The sequence below is a fragment of the Lagenorhynchus albirostris genome, chromosome 1 (genome assembly GCF_949774975.1).
Source record: "Lagenorhynchus albirostris chromosome 1, mLagAlb1.1, whole genome shotgun sequence".
NCBI lineage: Eukaryota > Metazoa > Chordata > Mammalia > Artiodactyla > Delphinidae > Lagenorhynchus > Lagenorhynchus albirostris.
Window position 1 is genome coordinate 65,975,019 of NC_083095.1, and position 12,735 is coordinate 65,987,753.

At 39.1% G+C, this 12,735-nt stretch overlaps 1 protein-coding gene across 1 annotated transcript in view; it reads right to left on the minus strand.

The window, feature by feature from the left end:
- AKAP6 (A-kinase anchoring protein 6) overlaps positions 1–12,735 on the minus strand; it is a 373,547-nt gene that overhangs the window by 248,697 nt on the left and 112,115 nt on the right. The gene's annotated exons all lie outside the window — the stretch shown is intronic.

A 12,735-nucleotide genomic window follows, 5' to 3' on the forward strand; every position in this document is an offset into this window, starting at 1 on the left:
TTGAGGAATTTGGATTGAACTGCAGGGTGTCATTGGAAAGGTGACCTCAAATCATCAAAACATTTCTGGGTGTCTGGCAAGCGCCGCCTCACCAAAAAATCAGGTCAGGTCTGCTAGGAACACTCATTGGCTTTGGGGGATAAAAGTACTCCTATAAAGATGGTGTTCTTTACTCAGAAGCCCATGGAGTTGAGGTGTCTTAACTGAACTAGAAATCTATTTTTGAATTACAAAAGTGTTTAAAGGGACTTGGATGAGTGATGAGTTCTACTAACAGCCCAAATGTCTGTTACTGAATCTGGGTTCTAAGAAGCAAGGAAAGGTAGAGGACCAATGAACAAATGTAAACGCCTAACTCTGGGTGTGTCCTGGACATAAAAAAAATATTCTTGGTTAAGAAGCACAATTCACAACAATCTTTCAAGTTTTCAAATAGTGGTTATAAAAATTTATTGACCATTTAAAAGAACACATCTGTGGAAACTGAAAATATTTTGAAAAAAATGAAAGCCCAGCTGTGAACCTTAGGGGAAGGAAACGGGGCTGGGCACCTGCTTGCCATGGCTGGGTAAACAGCACCACCTGGAGGTCGAAAGGAGAAAGGACAGGCTTCTACACGTAAACTCATTGAGATGGCTTGAGAACTATTTCCCTATTGAACTTAACCCATTTTTCAGATTTACCTTTTGATTAATTTTGATTAATATTTTAATGCTCAACTTGTGAGTTAACTTGTAATAAAAAGCTAGACACTCCTCTCTATCAGGGGGAATCTTAGCTTTCCACCTCCCCTCCTGCTTACATGTGTAGCCACAAAAATATAAACAGAAATCATGAAAGCAAATGAAACAGTAGTCCATCCGATTCTTGATACCTTTGTCACCTGCTATTTCTCCACCTCTCCCAGCCCCTTTCTGTGTGTACTGTCACCAGTGTTCTGTGTAGTGGACAGTGTACTGACTACTATCCCCACCCATAGCATGAGACGGTTATTCTTAGAGAAACCAAGTAGTCTCCACTCTATATATCGAACTATGCAATGTGCAGGAGAATTCACATTTGGATGCAGACAACGAATATTTGATGCTCATTTTCAGAAGCTCTGCTAAAGGCTTTGTGGTGTGAATGAAGGAAAATGAGGCTGACATAAGTAACAACGTAGGAAAATGAGAAAAAAATACAAAATTTTACTTATTTTGTAATATAAATCAAATCCTAGTACAAGAGATATATTGGTCACTCATTCATTCTTTTAACAAATATTTATTAAGCACCTACTCTGTGTAAAGCACACTGTTGGACATTACTGGGTATAAAATGATAAATATCACTGAAGTAAAAATTTCAGCTGAAATAAAGCATGTCTAAGCACTGGCCTACTGAATTCAGGTAATTTTAATCATTAGAAAAAGTTTTACAAGCAATAAAGAGTTGGGACACGTTCCCGGATTTTCCTGTGAAATGTACTCTGTCCATATCAGAATTGTCTATACCCAAATTTGTTTCTATTTTTAGTATTTAACCTGTCTGTTTCTCTAATATTCTGAGTTCCCATGTACTTACCTGGAGAGTCAAAGACAACTATAAAAATCACATTTTCTTCACGGCACTATCCAATGTTGCACTACATAAAAAGCACATTTGACACACGTTCGACTCACTGCTACAGGCTGAATTACAAACCTTTGAAAGGCCACATTTTAGCCTTCGTCATTCAGACTCCTGTATCTCATCTGTTCAGTCTCTCTCCTGTCACTTTCTACCACTGGTGTCCTTCTTGTCCCTTTTTGCCCCTCTTCCATTACCTTTCTCTGACTCCCTGCAGAGCTCTCCAGGGGCACACTGAGGGTGACCAGTCCACAGGTCCCAGTCCTCTTGGGCTACCCCCTTAATTGTTTCCTCCTCGGTGGGCCCCTTGCCATACTCATATTTGATACATGTTCTGAGAGCCTGATGATTGGAGCCAAGCCAGGATTCAACCCCTGTAAGAAACCTTGGTCATCCAACTTGGGAGAAAATGGAACAGCCGTTAGCCTGTTACTACCATCAGTTGACAGCACACTTCCCACTTCCAAATCATTTGCTGGAGGAATCAAATCATTTGCATTTTGAAAGTTCCTTAATGAGGTGCTTTTAAAAAATCTTACTCTTAAACTTTCTAGAGCATCAATCTCTTTAAAGACTAAGAAGCACAGTGCAAGTGTATGTAAAGGTACACTTTCAGGTTTGTGAAAAATAATTTGCTAGAGCCCTCAGCTGGTTAACATACATTTGAAGGTTATATTTGCAAGGAAAATATAAGGTTAGTCTTGCAAACAGCTACACTCTCATAACAGGTTAAGTACCCATTACTGAACCCTCCTGCGCTATCGGTGGGAATGTAAACTGGTGCAGCCATTATGGAAACCAGTAGGGAGGTCCCTTTAAAAACTAAAAAAAGAGCTAAAAATACTAATATGATCCAGCAATCCCACTCCTGGGCATATATCCAAAAAAAAAAAAAAAAAAGAGAACTCTAATTCGAAAAGATGTATGCACCCCAATGCTCATAGCAGCATTATTTACAAAGACATGGAAGCAACCTAAGTGTCCAACGACAGATGAATGGATAAGGAAGTGGTATATATATATACACACACACACACACACAAACGCACACGCACACACACACACACACACACACACACAACGGAATACTACTCAGCCACGAAAAAGAATGAAATATTGCCATTTGCAGCAACATGGATGGACCTAGAGATAATCATAGTAAGTGAAGTAAACCAGACAAGGACAAATATTATATCACTTATATATGGAATCTAAAAAATAGCACAAATGAATCTATGTACAAAACAAACAGATTCACAGACATAGGAAACAAACTTATAGTTACCAAAGGGGAAAGGGGGGGAGGCATAAATTGGGGGGGAGGGATAACTTAGGAGTACAGGATTAACAGATGCACACTACCATATATAAAATAAACAATAAGGATTTACTGTATAGCACAAGGAACTATATTCAATATCCAGTAATATCCTATAATGGAAAATAATCTGAAAACAAATATATGTATCTGAATCACTTTGTTGTACACCTGAAACTAACACAACGTTGTAAATCAACTCTGCTTCAATTTAAAGAAGAATACTCATTATTTCTTTTATTTTCCTAACTAGTTCTCTTCTATGACAAACCTAGTCTGGTTAACTAGAAACTGTGTGGGTGATTACTGTTGCCCTTTGACAAAGCTGTCATGTGCAGCTGGGACAAAAAGGAGGGTCTTCCTTGTATCAGACATGGGACCAGGAAACAGTGACATAGTAGGAAACAAGACATGGTCCCCGCCTTACGGAGTTAAAAGCCCAGGGGTAATTTTTTTATAGAATTACATGATTTTTAGAACAAATTGAAATTGAAAACTATTTCTCTAAAAGGGGAAGTATACAACAGGAAGTAGACACTTGTCAACACAATTCTGTGAAGTGGTGCTGATTATGGTCATTTTACAGATGAGAAAACTGAGGGTCAAAGAAGGTGACTAGCCCACTGGCAGGGTTGGGACCTGAACCCATATCTCATTCCAAAGTCTATTCCTCTCAGGGTACCACGGTGCCCTCTAGAAACAGCGCTCCTAGAGACACATTATCTGACCCAGATGAGGGTGAAGAAACATTTCTTGCCACTCCCACATTCTTACCGCTGAGATAAAACTCTACGTTCTAAGTCCTTCTCCCTTCACATTCACTATTTTCTGTTAATTTTTCTGAAAGGGGATGGGTGATGAGGTTAGACACAACAAAAAACTGTTTTTTTAAAGCAAGCAAAAATCACTGTAAATTTCATTTCTAATTTATAGAAAATTTAAACCAAAACTTTAAGGCAGTTACATGCTTAAGTGAGCCCATTCTAACAGTGCCTTAATTACAGATGAGTCTGACTCAGTTTAATCACAGAGGAGATGGCCCCTGGTTCATCAACTATCAGGAGATAGTTTAGCCAATGGGCTCAATTGCTAATGTCCTCTCAGTATTTGTTGTTTGGATGTGTGTGTGAACATGTGTGTGTTCACCCCCAGAAGGATGTACATTTCTCAGTGGACAGAGAAATCAAGTGTGAAATCTGACCTAGTCCAGATCAAGTCAGCTGCCTTCAGAGAGGGACCTGCTTAAAATGATCAGGAAGTGAACTATTTTCACTGTATTTTTGAAAATAAAAAAGGGCAGCCTCTGCTGTTGAACTTTTTAAACCATTCAAAACAAATATTTACCCCTTTCTTAGTATTCCAAGATTAAAGGATTCAGTGAATGACCTCATCTGAACAATGCTAGCTGAAACAATAAGTAATCCTCATACAACATTCACTATGTGCCAGGTATTGGGCACATGGCATTGGGCATGTCTCCTTACTTCTCAGGGCCTCAGTCTTCTCATCTGTAAAATGGGGTGACAGTAGTACCCACCTCACAGGGTCTTTAAGAGACTCAAATGATCTAGTTGGGCCAGCTGATCTAATAATTTGTCTAAGTTCCTGGCAGAAATTAGAACTTGAAAAACATTTAAATGAGGATTAATTGTGGCAGCAGAAGAGGGTATAGTAAAAGAGAAAAAAACATGCTTATCATCAACCAGTGTGGATAATGATAAGAGAATAGCTGCTACAACCAGACGAAACTGAATTTTATTCCAGGCTCCATCCACCTCTTACTAACAGTATAAACTAAATGAGCTACTTGATGTCTTCTGAACTTCAGTTTCTTCATCTATAAGACAGGGACAGGGATATCCATTTGGGGTTTACGTGAGGATTTCAAGAGAAATTATATTTGAAAGCCTGGCTTGATAAATGATTTTTAAAAACCATTCCTAATTAACAGGTTCCAATTTGATCTTTTATTTCATTCACTCAAAAAACTTTTGGTTATTCTCTAAGCATACAGCACTCTGCTAGGTGTCCAGGAAAGATGGAGAGAAAAGTCTTCTCACAGCCACGATATGAGAGGTGGCACCAACCACTCTGGGGGTGCAGAGGAGGGAGTCATGACTTCTGTCTCAGATCATCACATGAGGCGGTGTAGCAGGGACAGCATCTGAACCTGCAGGTTAGCAAAGATTTCCCTACCTCCTTATTCCATCAGCAAGTCCGAAGGGGATCACATTTCTCTATTACACAACTACAAGTTTAAGAATAATCTGGCTTAATTTTTCAAAACAGGACCCATGCTTTGGAGCCAGTCTTTACATTAGTAATGGTTGCCAATGAGTAATCGCAATCCTCTCACCCTACCCACAAGGAAGCTTAATTTAGGCTCTGACAGCTGGTAAAATTAGAACTCCCCTTAGAAACAAACTTATGCATTGAGGTTTTATATGTACATCTACCAACGTATATATTTCATCTTCCATTTTTGCTTAATTCTTATACACCGAATTCCTATATGAAATGACTAATTAAGCTTTTTACACAATAGCACTCAAGTGTAATGCACCTTTCCTAACCGCATATCAGTGTACTTACTGTGCCGCCAAGACACAGAGGCTCAAGGTAAAATCAAAGCGAGTTAAAAGTGGTACTTTGGACTCAACCAACTCACACATTTACCCACATCCTTACCTATAAAATGCAACGCAGTACCAGTAATTGACAGAAGGGAGGGTACGGTGTGTACTCTTAGAAGAAAGACTGAAGAGAAGATGAAATGGTTTAAGGCAGTTTTAACCCTGTTGCCACAAGAAAACTCAAATACTGAAATGTTTTATGAAATATTTAGCTTCTCTTCTAAAGGTTGAATGGAATGTCTTTAGAATTTTAAAATATTTCTGATAAAATTATCCCAGAATAAAGGCTGTCAGTTGGAAAGAGAGAATAAAAAGGGCATTGAGTGGTATTATCTAAAACTGACCAGGTGGGAAGTTCTATTCTGAACTCAGTATCATGTGGAAGGGATAAATTGAGCTGAATCCCCAATTTCGTCAAACACTAATGACAGTGGTTTCAGTTGGGAAAAGAAGAGCCCAGAAAGATCCCTGACTCTCATAATGGGAAAGGGTTTCCTCCAACAAATCCAGAGGCTTTAACTTCAGTTGCTCCCTATTGATTTCTAAGAAGAAATAATCGACAATTTTAAGGGAAAAACAAGTTTGGAATGCATATCATCAAAGTCTAATAAAAATAGGAAAGAATAAAAGAATTGGGAATAAACTGGAACTAATAATAATATTAACTGAGTACCAATGATATGCCAGGCACTTATTTTATACTTACAGCTACTCTATGCTGTAAGATTCCCACGCTCTCCATTTTACAGAGGAGAAACCTGAAGCACAGACAAGCTCGAATACTTAGCGGCTGTCAGCAGTGAAGCTGGGGATTCTCCCACACAGCTTTGCTCACTGGCTCTGTGTAAGACCTTGTTTCAAGCACCCCCAATCCTCCAGAGGCACTGGGTGAGCATATCAGATCATCTTTATTTGCCTCTAAATCCCAAACAAGGACTAAGATGCTCACACTTTAGAGTTTAGGATTATGATCATTTAATAGTTTACTTATAGGTATTTTCTATCCAGTATTATAAATAACAGTACTAAACATCTGGGTGCTGACTATCTACCAACTATTCTTCTGATAATTTACGTAGTCCTTTAATCTTCATAAATGTCTCTACTGTACAGAGGAAGAGGCTGAAGCATAGAAGAGTTATACAATTTATTCAAGGTCATAAAGCCATTAAATAGCTCTTAAGTAGTTTTGCTCCAGGGCTCAAGCTCTGAACTGCTCCACCACACCGTCTTTCTCAGCAGACTCACCCTGAGGTTCACAGAGAAAAACAAAGGACAGAAACATCCACTGTTGTCCATTCTTACTTCCCAAGCCTCTGTGAGAAGCCCAGCCTGTGCCACAGGACTTCAACGTTCCCATCACTGCCGCCTGTGTTTTAGGTAATTCTCCCTACTCTGCGCTCTCTTCCATCTTCCTTTTCTCCTTTCTTTCTTGACTACTATTCTCTTTTGCCTTTTCCTTCTCTTTCCTCTCCCCCTAGTCCCTTCACTCCCTTGTTCTTCCCTCCTCTCTCCTTTCTTTCACTCCCCTCCCTTCCTCTCCTCTTCCTTCTCTCTGTTTTCTATAGCTCAAAGTCTCCCCCAACAATTGATTATTGGAGCTAATCAATCACTTTTAACAAACAACATTTCCTCACATGTCCATACAGTTTTAATGAAAAGGGCTGTCTCCTTGACACTGAAGTACAGAGCTGAAATGTTGTTATAATCTTGTGTTTAGATATAAATACTTTCCTGATTAGTAAAACCTCCTTGTAAATCTAATAACTGGAACAAGAATGCATGTAGCAAGATGGGAGTGTTTGTAGATACTAAAATTATTAAAAAGATTACTTGTGATTGTTGAGTCTTATTTATCTAAATATTCTAAATTTTCTCTAGGGGACATATAGTTCTTCAGTAATAACAAAGTTATACTTTTAGAAAAAAATGGAACTCAATGCGGAGAGTTTATCACATTGAATGAGCAAAAAAATAACCAACTTCCTACCAGAGAAGTTCAGGGTGGTGAGTCAGTAAAGGGTAACAACTCAGCCACTGCACTATCATTGGAACCAAGAAGATAGAAAACAGCATTTACTAAATACATCTGCTTGAAAAGGAGAAGCATTCCCATGCAGATTAGAAGCACAGACCTGATCTTCAAAAGGCCCTTACATCCCATCTAGTTCAATGCGCCCATCTTACAGGTGAGGAAACCGAGGCTCAGAAAGGTTAACTACTTGATTGGTAACAGGCAGCCAGTTGGTAGCTGAGGCAGAAGAATGCAGGTGCTGTGTCCTTAAGTATAGAACTCTAATTGTTCACTTTAAAGTTTTTGTGGACATCTTTTGAACAAAATTTCTAGAGTTCAAAAAAGAGGACAGAATTAGAGTTTTAAAGAATAATGTAAAATTCCAGAGTACTGTTGGTTTACCTAATTGGGTATAGTATCTAGATTGGGTGGCACTGGACCAGCTGAAAAAGAATAGAGGGCACTGAGAGGAACAGAGAACATTCTTGGCAGATAAAATCCAGTAGAGAACAGTTCATTCTGAGAAATCTAAGTAGCTGATGGCTAATGCTCTGGAGGCAAATAGGGAAACTGAGAAATGAGGTTGGAGAGTGTGGCCAAGAGCCAGGCACCTACACCTCGCTCCAGAGTTAGGACTTTATCCTAAGAACGATGGGGGTGGTCACTGCAGGTCTGAAGCAGAAGAGAGGGAGAATTTGATTAGCATCTGAGAAGACTTGCTCTGACTGCAGTGTGGAGAGTGGATTGCCAGGTGTTAGGCTGAGATCAGAAAAGCCAGTAAAAAGGCTGCTACACTACTGCATGAAAAAGTCGATGAGGGCTAGACTGAATAGCAGCAGTGGACATGGAGGGAACATGCAAGACTGCAGAGAGAGACAGAAGTTAAAGTGGACAGGACCAGTTGAATGTGATGGATTCAAAAACTTGAGAAATTTGTTACAATCTGAGATGACTGCCAGCTTTCAATTTTCGTTGGAGGTACTATTCTCTGAAAGAAGCAATAAGATATTCAGAAGGAAGAAGTAATTTGCAGGTATATGACAAACATGGTATTAGATAGCATGAGTTTGGCTTCTGAGGTGTGGAGCAAGATCCAGGTTGGAGAAAGCAACATACAGGTGGTGCTGGAGACCATGGGCATGGAGAGAACCTAGGAACAGTGTGCAGGGGCATATCCGCTGTGTCTTCTACAGATTGAGGCCCCACAGTGCAATGCACTCAATTTTATTCACCCCAGTCCCTCATTCTATGTCTGTCTCAGTGGTTCTCGACACTGGCTGTGTCCCTAAATTAAACTGTGAAACATACACCAAATTCAGAGAAGGGAAATCTGCTTCAAAGTCCATCAGGGCAACAAAGATAAAAAGCCAACAGCTGAGGCGCACTAGGAACATATTCATGTTGATCTTGAAAAAAAAAAAAAGTCCTTGCTGCCCCTTTGTGACAAGCTTTTTGCAAAATCTGGTATAACCAGAAAATAGGATGTGCTAATAGGAAGCACTCCTGAGAGAGGCATGTTCTAGCTGTAAAATGAGGGAATTAAGTTGGACAATTTCTCATGCCTTTCTTACTGTTACCATCTGTGGTTCTTGCATATAAAGCCTCCTTCAAAGCCAGGGATGTTCAGATGATTTACCTGTTCTCTTTTAGTTACACAGGGAACTGATCTTTGGTGACTTCCACATACCTTCCCAATGTCTTCTACTCCTCTCACCAGATCTATCCTTCAAGACGCAGCTTCAATGCTCATCTCCCAGCAAATGATCCCAACCTAGTGCTACCTTTTCAACACACTTGCTTAATTTTTCCATCTTTAGCAGTCAGGGGTCTCAGGGGCAATTGTAAACTTATTGTAGTCCCTTCCTTTTTCTTCCCATAATACGTTGTAATGAGATTCCTCTGGTTAGAGTGCTGTGGGAACTACTACTTATAAGTACATAATTATAAATACATATTATAAATATGTATAAATACAAATTATATATAAATAAGTACATATTATTTATAAGTTGTTGTGTGACAATATTATAAACTAGAAGGTTGTTTGTGTTTATCTGAACACACATTCATAGCATAAATTCCCCTACATAAACTTTCTAAGATGTCAGAGAAGTGCATTAACTAAAATTATTGAGCCAGTTAGAGGAGAATTATCTCTAACACAACGTAAGAATCATCTGTCAAGGCAGAAGGCTCAGAGTCTCACAGGGAAGAGGGGTGCAGGAGTCTAGGGTGACTATCACAGGTCCCAGGAAGGAGGACAGGCGGCCTTAGCCATTGTGGGTTGGGGGTGAGTAGGAGGTTGAAGCTTCATAATGACCAAGATGCCTGAAGGTAGGAGGAGAAAATAGGGTGGTAGCATTTGATCCCAAAAGGCCAGAACCATCTACATACAAAGAGCTGCTGAGGCCTCACCCCTCCCCTCCCATAATAGTAATAATAACAACAATAACAACCACAAGAGCTAACATTTATTGAATGCTTACTACATGCCAGGTACTATTCTAAGCTCTTTACACATTTAATGGTCCAAAAAAAAAAAAAAACTCTATGTGGAAGATACACTTTTAACCCTATTTTGCAAGGGAGGAAACTGGGGCAAGAGAGATCAAGTCACTTGCTCAAGGTAACATAGGTGATAATACACAGAACCTCATCTACCTGACAGATGGAAAGCACCTGGGCCTCAGCATACAGGCAGCACCTTTCCTGGGTAAAGTTGCTTATTCACCATGCAACTCTCAGGCCAATCATCTTTACAGAATGAGATCAAGAGGCTCAGACATGATCTGACATCATGAGTGAGCCGGACACAGAACCCACACTCTTGGAACGATCCGCCCCCATACTGTCAGAACAGAGCACAAACAGCAGTGCTGACAGTTAATTTTAAGACATCACAACGGCAAATCTGCCAAGATGAATGTTTCCAATCTGCTCCATTTAGCTGACCTTACTTGCTATAAATTCGGGCTAATCCATATCTAATTCTTACTGGGTTACTCACTTGTGTGCTCTTCACCATTGTCCCTGATCTCTTGGCATCTAGCAAACACTAGCCAGACCCCAAATTCCTCTAGGATGTCTGGTTCTTCTCACATTACAGTGCTGGGAATGCAGCATGAATAGTTGCATACCTCCAGGCTCACTAATGCCATAGCCTCACACTCACTTACCACTACGGTCTTCTAAGGGAGATTCACCCAGAATTCCATGGAACAGAAAGAAATTCCATGTTGAAGTGATATGTTCCAGTGAATATTTTGCAGAAAACTGGCTGCATCTCTTAGTTGTGCCTCTTAGTCTCTTATAAAATTTCAGAACTGAGAGGTATCTTAAGAGGTCAGCCAATTCAATTTCTTTACTAATGTTTATTTTTCGAAACTGAAGCTTGGGAGTTAAGTTTCCAAGGTCACAATGCTACAAAGGGGCAGAATTAAGATTCTTATTCTAGTTCTTTCTATTATTGTTGATGCTATTCCCTGAATTCATAGGAAAAGTCACAATAGTGGTAAGACTAGTATTTATGTAGCCTTTAGAGTTGACAATGAACTGTTGCTCTTTGTAATTTCATACAATAATCTGTGCAATGGCGTAACAAACATAATTAATATCCCATTTTAAAGACTAGGAGATTTAAACAGTAAACTTTCAGCAACTTATTCAAATTTTCATAATTAAACAGTAGGGGGCTGTGAATTGAGCCCAAAGTTCCTGCTTTTAAGTCTTGTACCCTTAAGTAAATTACTAACTTCTCTATGTATAATATCTGTGTCCTCATTGGTAAAATGAGGATATAATAAAAGTGTCTTCATCAAAGAAGGACTTCTTTTTCTTGAGAATTAAATGTGTTAAATGAATAAAACTCTTAGCATCTTGCCTGACATGTTATAAGTAGGCAATATATGTCAAGGTTTTGTTTGTTTTTTTAATTGCTACCTTTATAAAACATCCTACTGCTAATACAGAGTCATTACTTTAGGCTTACGGATAAAGAAGAATTCACTAATATCCTAATAATAATTTTAGTTGAATTTAAAAATACAACACTGGGTTTATTCCTCTTGATTTTCATCATCATAGAAATATTTGCTGTCAAATGCAGTTAGGAACTTTCATCATCTTGACACAACAAAATGTAATTTAATCATAGCTTTTTCACACCAAGAAAATAACAAAGAACTATTTTCATCTTAATGTTTAAAACTGCAAACAAAAAACTGCACCTTCCGTATACATTTCAGAAGTTAAAAACGAGACGCACTGACTGGATGCAGCCTCACGGTGGTGCTAAATCATCATTGATAAAGGCTCGAGACCCAGCTAAGCCTCTGCAGAAACCAAACTGATGCAGGATTGAAACATTCCTACTGGGTTAACCAGGAAGGTATTTGCTTTGGATCCCTATGGTTCTTCTCCAGCAACCTTGAGCAATGACCTTGACATACTCCCAACAAATCCATTAGTAATGTTAATTCAGTTTTTTTCCTGGCATTGCAACAAATAAATTATACACAAATATATACAATATTACCCTTAAAAAGAACTGTGCAGCTTTATATTTTAATGTTATTAATCGAGAATTCTCAACTTGGATTTGGCCACAGCATTTGCATATAAGATAACATTTACCTTTGCTCCGTTCATCAACTGTGTACCTTAATTTCTTATGTCCCTTGGAACCATTTATTAAAGTCCTTACATCTCCCTGCCCCAAACCTCAGCTTGAAATCTCAACTCTTTTGACCCCCTTCCTCCACTATCTCATTTTTTAAAAGCCACAAAATTGTACTGATTTCTCTTTTATAACATCTCCCACCTCTGTTTCTTTATTTTCCTTAGTTGGCTTCCAAAACCACAGTTCAGACCCTTTTAGCAATAACCTTCAAAATTAGTCTTAGAGCATTAGCTACCAACCTTGACTGTACGTCAGAAATGCATGAAGGAGCTTTAAAAAATACCTATGCCTCAAGAGTCTGATTTAATAGCTCTGGGTGGAGGCTGAAATTGGATTTTTTTTTCCAAAGCACCCCGGTGGTTATAATGTGCAGCCACAATCAAGAACCACTTCGCCGGAGCTGTATCCAGCACACCATGGCCAGACTAACCTTAAACTACCAACCATCTGAGCCAAAAATTTTAAGTAAAGTCTCCTCTTCAGA